This window comes from Marmota marmota, unplaced genomic scaffold (genome assembly GCF_001458135.2).
Source record: "Marmota marmota marmota unplaced genomic scaffold, marMar, whole genome shotgun sequence".
Classification (NCBI taxonomy): Eukaryota; Metazoa; Chordata; class Mammalia; order Rodentia; family Sciuridae; genus Marmota; species Marmota marmota.
Window position 1 is genome coordinate 32,939,986 of NW_026000026.1, and position 8,017 is coordinate 32,948,002.

General features: G+C 37.4%; 1 long non-coding RNA gene across 2 annotated transcripts in view; it reads right to left on the reverse strand.

The window, feature by feature from the left end:
- LOC107139941 overlaps positions 1 to 8,011 on the reverse strand; it is a 34,005-nt gene extending 25,994 nt beyond the window's left edge. Inside the window, exons 1-3 of one of the 2 annotated variants that reach the window (XR_001503223.2) lie at positions 7,256 to 8,011; positions 1,340 to 1,484; positions 75 to 153 (exon numbers count right to left, since the gene is read on the reverse strand). This is a non-coding gene — a long non-coding RNA (uncharacterized LOC107139941). The other variant, XR_007350517.1, reaches the window with a different exon arrangement.
- Between the last annotated feature and the right edge of the window lie 6 nt (positions 8,012 to 8,017).

Here is an 8,017-nt window from a genome sequence, read left to right on the forward strand (position 1 = left end):
AAAAAAAAAAAAAAAAAAAAACAATGAACACTCTACTCCTGATCCATGATGTCAGGGACCTGATAGATGCTTACCAGTTGTTTTTGTTTTATTTTGTCTTGTTTTTTTCTTCTTGGATACACAGCCAAACTAAATCCCTGGGCCACCCGGCATCTAGGGAAAGACAAGTGATAGGGTTTTGCCATTGGAATGTGAATGGAAGACATCCCTTTGGATATTATGCAGAGTTCAGCAAAGCAGAGCCTGTAGGTTAAATTTTGCCACAGTTGCCTGACTTTGTAAATACAGTTCTGCTGGACGACAGCCACCCAAATTAATTTATGTATTGTCTATGGCTCCCAGTGCAGTGTAGCAGCAGAACTGAGTAGTTTTAATAGAGCTAAAAATATTTACGATTTTTCCCATTAGAAGTCGTCCAAAAAGCTTAAAATATTTACTACTTGTCCCATTACAGAAAATATGTTGACCTTTGTTTAAGTCATATTAGAATTAGATGGTGCTTCACTTTTTCTTTTCCTTATCTGCCATCTGTCAGACCAATTTTGAAGCCTTGCAGAGGCCTATAATAAAAACACTTAGATTTCTGAAAAAATGTTTGACATAGAGGTCCCCATCCATATATAACAGGCCCGTTTCCAACTCCACATTGACCATGAGATTGGGGAAAAGAAAAAGCAAATAAATAAATAAACACTGTGTTATATTACAGTACTGAGATTTGGGCATTGTTTGTCTGAGTAGTTAACATCACTTACCCTGACAAATATAAATGGGTAAAACAGAGTATTTTATACAAATTCTAAATTTAAAAATTGAATAACTATAGCCCAGAAACATGACCATCCAAGCCTGGAAGAGACAAAAGTAGGTTCCATTTCCTCTGATATTGAGACGAATTGGCAGAGAATTACCAGAGAGAAATTCCATCACCCCCTTCAAGGTTCTGTTCATGTGACACGACTTAAGGACAATTAAAATTTTGAGTCCAAAAGGACATTCACTTGCAGACTTGTGACTAATGTCTGCCTGATTGTTTATAATATTAAAGTCTGCCTTTTGTTGATCAAGTGTGAGCATTCTGGATATTCATTAGTTACTCCTCATTAGGAAAGACTTTTTATACCCTTTTCAAAAGAAGACTAGATAAATAAGCCAGAGATGTATTGTTATTCTCTCAAGACAACTAGAATCCCAGGCACCTATAACAGAAGGCTATGAAAAATAAAATAAAGGTAGATAGTTTTTGGAAAAGTGAGCAACTACCTAAATTTGCCCCATCATTGAGTATTTGATATGAAATTGAGATATTCTAATGAAACATTAGGAACCTAGCAATTACCTTGAACACAGAGGGCAAGATATTCTTCCCATCTGCACTGTCCTTTCTCCTTCCTCTGTCTTCTCACTTCCTCTTCACCATGAGTCACTTCCCCTGAGAATCCTTCAGATCCATCCCAGGTCCATCCTTTTGTCTTCTGTAACCCCTGTAAGTAATAAATGGCTCAGGAAATCTTTTACTATAGTGCATTGCAAGTATAATTTTACACATCTGTCTCTCTGACCAGGCTTCAGGCCACGGCCATTCCCTGGCACCATTTCTGGAATACAGAACATGCTCACTAAATATTTGTAGAATTAATGGGAAACCGCTCTCTAGGCCAGTGGGCTTCCAAATCTGGTTAAGACTTAAAATGACTTCAGGAACACGTAAAAATATGGATTCCCAGAACTCCTGAATCAGAGTCCCCAAGGGGTAGGACTATGAAACTACATTTTTAACCAACTGATTGTGGAACATTGAGTCCTATGCTCCAGTCATCCTAACCAGGAAATCTTCCCAATCCCGGGGATCTAGTCCAGTGTTAGTCCTTTTTTTTATGCTTCTGCCAGAGTCTCCTGGCTGCCACCAATGGAGCCGTCCTCCTCCCCCATCTCTTCCACCCTGCTCTTCTGCCTCATCTGGGGCCCAGAGCAATGAACTCAGCTGATTATGCATTAACCTCTAGAATCATGAACCAATATATACTATTCCTCCTGAAGTTGTTCTTGTCAGGTATTTTGGTTACAGCAAAGCAAAACTGATTTGAACATTCTATGGGTTCTATGCTAAAATTAGATAGAAGTGAGGAAAAGGTTGAAGCAGGGTGCCATGGGAGTGAGGTGGAGAACATCGTTCTTTCGTTCATTTAGTAACAATGATTAAGCAGCTCCATGTATCAAGCATAGCTGTGGGCCTTGGGGGGACTAGGAAAGAATCCAAGGGAAGAGAATTCCTGCCCTCATGGAGTTTGTACTTCAGGAAGTTAAGGAAGATAAATAAGTACACATTATAATGTGTTTTAAATAAGTTCTCACAGGAAAAAAATTCAACCAGGAAAGAAGAGTTAGAAAGAGTTTAGAGAGGGTCCAATTTTGAGTACAGCAGCCAAAGAAGGTCATGGTGAGATGACATGGTGGAAAGATCTGAAGGAAATGAACAAGAGAACCAAATCTGGGGAAAAGGCATTCAAGGAAAAGAGGAAGTGAATAGATCCTAAGTTAGGAATGTTCCTGGCAAGTTTGAGAAGCAGGCAATCGATCAGCATAGCTGAGGTAGAATGAGTGAGGACACGAGTGACATAAAAGAGAACCCCAACGGCTAGAGAGACCCCGTCACACAGGGCTTTGGAGGCCATCGTTAGGTCTTTACTCTTCCCTGTATGAGGAACGCCGCTGGAAGTTCCTAGGCAAAGCTTCTGACTCAACTTTTAACATCATCATTGTATGTCATGGTTTGGATATGAAGTGTCCCCCAAAAGTTTCCTGTGTTAATACAGTAATGTTCAGAGGTGAAATGGGAGAATGAGAGCTATAACCTAAAATCAATCCATCCCAGTTTGGACTTACTCGGTGGTAACTGTAGGCAGGTGGGGACGTAGCTGGAAGAGGTAGGTCACTGGAGGCCCTTCCCTGTGGCCTCTCCCACTTCCCTCTCTCTGCTTCCTGGCTGCCACCAATGGAGCCGTCCTCCTCCCCCATCTCTTCCACCCTGCTCTTCTGCCTCATCTGGGGCCCAGAGCAATGAACTCAGCTGATTATGCATTAACCTCTAGAATCATGAACCAATATATACTATTCCTCCTGAAGTTGTTCTTGTCAGGTATTTTGGTTACAGCAAAGCAAAACTGATTTGAACATTCTATGGGTTCTATGCTAAAATTAGATAGAAGTGAGGAAAAGGTTGAAGCAGGGGAGACTGTTAAGAAACTGTTGTCCTAATTCCCACATGAGATGACAGTGGGTGAGACCAGGTGCTACAAGAGAGGTGGTGCTTCAGATCCTAGTTGAAAGGAAGAACCAACCGTTTATGCTTATCATTCAGATATACAGGAATAGAGAAAGGAAGAGAAGAGTCAGAGACAACTCTAAAGTTTGCGGCTGAGCCACTAAAAGGATGGCTTTGCCATTAATCCAGATATGGAAAATAGAAAATTGAGAAGATAGGGTTGACACACCCAAGGGAAGATCTCATCAATCCATGCATTTCTTCCTCTCTGATCTTCTCTGGTTTTGATCCACAGAGATCTAACTCAAACCTCAGTTTTCTAAGGAAAGGGATAATTGCACATGTTTGTAAAAATTACACATGAAACCATAAGACTATCAAGTGAACATTATCGTTAGGTAAACGTAAAAATCCAGGGATGATGCCCATTGACCCCAAGAAAGGCCTTTCATTAGACCTTGAAAAAGCAAGTGAAAGGAAACATGAGTCCACAGCACCCTTAGGGTTCTTGGACCACAGGAGAACAGGTTAGATATTTTGCAAGTAAATATAGTGCCCTTTCTGGAAAGCTTCTGTTTGCTAAACTTTCGAAAATGAAACATCAGTCATTAAATCATAACTTAAAGGAACATGAAGTAACAACTGACCATGCATACCTACCTGTTCTTATCCAGGAAGTAAAAGCATTACGTGCAGCTAGAGAAACTATGGGTTTCAGAATATCTGAAACCAAATAGATTTCCTTTTTAAAGAAACCAGAATCCGTTCTCCCAACCCATCTCCCACTTCCATCCCATCTTGCAACCACCACCTCTGCCCTCCTTCCCACCGGTCAAATCTTGGTAGAAACAGCTGTCACCACAAAAGTCATACTGGTAGGACAGCCAGCTGGCTCTGTGACTCACAAACAAACTAACCTTTGGACTTTATTTTGAGCAAAGGGGCTTCCTAGCCTGTGTTCTTTGCGGCCATCTATATTTTTGCTCTTGGGTAAATAAACACCAACTCAAATGTCATATTGAATCATATTGTGGGTGTTCAAGGTCATTACCTATCATTGCTTTTTAACATTTTTTCTTTCTTAATCAAAGTCTTTTATCTCTTGATAGCTTTGCTAATGAAGGTGCAGATCTTCATTAAGTTTAAGTAGCCAAACTCCTGTTTGAGATTTTGCTTCTCTTAGAGGAAGAGGTGTGAACATTGTTTTTTTTTTTTCATTAACAATTTAATGACCCTTTCTCAAAGGGTAGGCAGAAGTCACAGAATTAACAGATGACATAATACGGTATTTATAAATTTTAAGAAACCATCAAATATATGTGTTGCAGCATAGCACCATCTACTGACTAAATAGGGAAAGAATGTAAAGAGAGGGAGGGAGACAGGATGTGAAGGCTATGGGGGAAGGAGACAGGGAAAGGAAAATAAAAAGGAAGAGAAGAAAATGACTTTGGATTTCTTCTAGTTCAATTCCTCATTCCAAAGATAAAGAAACTGATCTCAGAAAGTTTGTTTGAATTCATCAAGAGCACAACAATTCTCAAATCTTCAATTTATAAAAAAAAATCACTATCACATTTACAAAGCTTAAAAATTAAGTAGCCACTGTAATATTTGAGAATAGACATATAGATCAAGGGAACAGAACCGAGACTCCACATATACGTGGAACAGCATGCTAAGTCCATTATTTTTTTAGCAAGGCCCAAAGCCAATTCCATAGAGAAATGATAACTCTCAATAAGTTGTGTTGGGCCAATTATGCAAAACAAATGCAATCTCAATTCATACTTTACACCTTTTTGAAAACAAATATCATAAGCCCAAATAAAAAACATAACTACAAAGTTTCCAGAAGAATACATAGGAGAAATTCTTTGGGACTTGTATTCAAAAAAATCGTACACTATTGCTTATAATGCAATATCACCACACTTAGTCCTTGAATAGGCAAATGATAAACTATGGCCTAAAGAATACCACTCAACAATGGACATAAAGAAACTACTGATTCAACTAATGACAAGGATGACTTGAACACAAATGTATCATGCTAAGTGAAAGAAGTCATTCTCAAAGGAGACCTACATTCTGCACTATTCTATTTAATGGCATGTTGGAAAAGTGAAAACCATATCCTAAAGACAGAAAAGAGATCAGTGGTTGCTGGGACAGAGGAGATGCTCACTACCAAGGAACAAAGAAGAATGTAGCGGGGAAATAGGAAATGGTTCAGCGTTGCGACTGAAATGGTGATTATAGGACTCTCTGCATTTATCTAAACTGTCAGAACTATACAATGGAAAGAGTGGATCTTACTGTACATGAGTATAACAATAAATACTATAAAGTATAATTACCCTGTCCAGAATATAACATACACACACACACACACACACATATTTTAAAGATGGGATTAAAAGTTTTCTACATTGGTGCACACCTGTAATTACAGCAGCTCAGGAGCCTGAGGTAGGAGGATCAAAAATAAGCCAGCTTCAGAAACTTAGAGAGGCCCTAAGAAACTTAGTGAGACCTTTTCCCTAAACAAAATATAAAAAGGGCTGGAATGTGCCTCAGTGGTTAATCACTCCTGGGTTCCATCCCTGGTACCAAGTTAAAAAAAAAGCCTAATCTTACACATGATTTGTTTATACTAATCAATGTTCTTAAAAGGAAGTGCTTGCTAAATAAAATGGTCACTGACTTCTGCTTCAAGTATTCCCTATTCCAAAATATTAAACTCTTAACTGGCAAATTTTAGTGCAATAAGAATATTTTTGTTATTTGTGTTTGAATGACCAAAATAGATGGCAAAGAATATATTTAATGCATTTAAATTTATATAAAGTCAACTTTCAATGTGAATTTTCATCTTTATTAAATGTCTTTAGAAATTTTTCTGGTAGCTGATATAATAGAAATAAGTAAATACATATCTCTTTCTTTTGAAGCTACACATTACATTCTCATCTGCCTTTATGGATCCATACACTTGTACTTATACCTCAAGTGACATCTCTTCCCTAAAGAGAAGAAGTCTAATGTCACAACCTATAAGCAGAACATTTATTGTGTTGGGTTTATGATGACAGTGGTAAGGTCAACCTAAGCAAGAGGATGGTAAATATTGAAATATCATTTCTGTACTATCATTTGCCTCTGTCATGATTTGATCACTGCCTCTCCTTAGATCCCACCCAGATCCAGAGGGATATTGGGCCATTAAAACTCATTTATCTTAAAAAATATTTCACATATATCTGTCATGTAAGGTATTGTGCTAAAAGAAAACTAAGGACATTGTGGAGAATAAGAAGATCAAGAACCTATCCTACATCAGCTATTTTAGCAGGACAGACTAGATGTATGAAGTTAGAAATGATGAGGAAATAGGATCAGAAATGGGGAGGGAAGCTTCAGGAACATAAGAGGAAAGCGAGGTCACAAAGCAGGTTGGAATGGTACATAAGGGAAACAATTATGAGCACATGAGCATTAAGTTGTTTGATGACTAACCTCTTCTAACCAGGTTGATTGGAGAATGTGAACAATAAAAGAATATACTAAGACCAAAGCTGTCAAGACTTAGAAGTTTCCAGTTGTACCTGATCCTGTAATTCAAGCTTTACTACATTATAAAAATGACATTTATAGGGAAAAAAACCACCCTGTAAAACTTTTAAAAAATACAAATTTAATTGATTTGTTGATATCCAATGGAAGTAATCTGATTGATGCTAAGTAGAGAAAGGAGACAAATCTTATTTAGAGAAAATTGTATCCCTAAATGGTCTAATTCATTTATCTTTATTTACATTATTAAAATGACTTATACTACCCAAATAAATTCTCCCAGAAGGTTGTCAGTTGGAATAAAAGCACAATGTGTTAGTCTCTATCATCTTTTCTGGTTCTGGAACCTGATATATTTGGAGGTGAAACCTGACAATACAGGTTTTTGGTAGAGGTCATTTTGGAAATAGTTACCTCTTACTTCTCATGAATTTTCTGCAATAGAAACACATCTCTTGACCACCGAGTCTTGCTGTTTCTTTCCACAGAACTTTGCCATTCATAGAAAAAGAACATTCATTATGACTCCAAATCCTCATTTGTATTATGCACTTGAGTAATTGCTCTCATCAGTCATATAAAAGTCTGAAGATGTACGTGAAATTACTTAACCAGTAGCTTAAATGGTTAGGTAAGCAATCCCTCAAACCTCAAAACCTACAATAAAACGAGGGCTAAAATGTCTCAAACCTAGCCATATTTTTGATCTGTGCCATTTTTTAAGGTAGAGTTTCAATAAATATTATTCCTTTAACATGCCATAAATTCACTTCTCTGTAGCTGCAATGGCTTAGTCACAGTTTTACAGTGCTCAGTTTTTGTGAATTTGTCTATCTTCAACCATCAGTCTTTGCCCTTCCACCATATTCATAATAAATAATTCAGAAATAGTGTCTCCATTTTTTCTTTGAAATTATTTTCATCATTGTTTTTATTTTTCTCCTCTTTTTTATTTCAGGTCTCCTTTAACCCTCATCATCTAAATATAATTTTGATATTTAACTGTGATACTGACTTAACTAATAAACTAAGAATTCTGGTTTTTTTTGAAGGAGCAGTCTAACAGTTTAAAGTCATGATCAAAAAAGCAACCTGGCTGACATAAAAGGGTTTAAGAATTTTTTTTAAAAAGCCATTATTTTGATTGTTTCCTCAATGAACTGAGCAATAATGGGG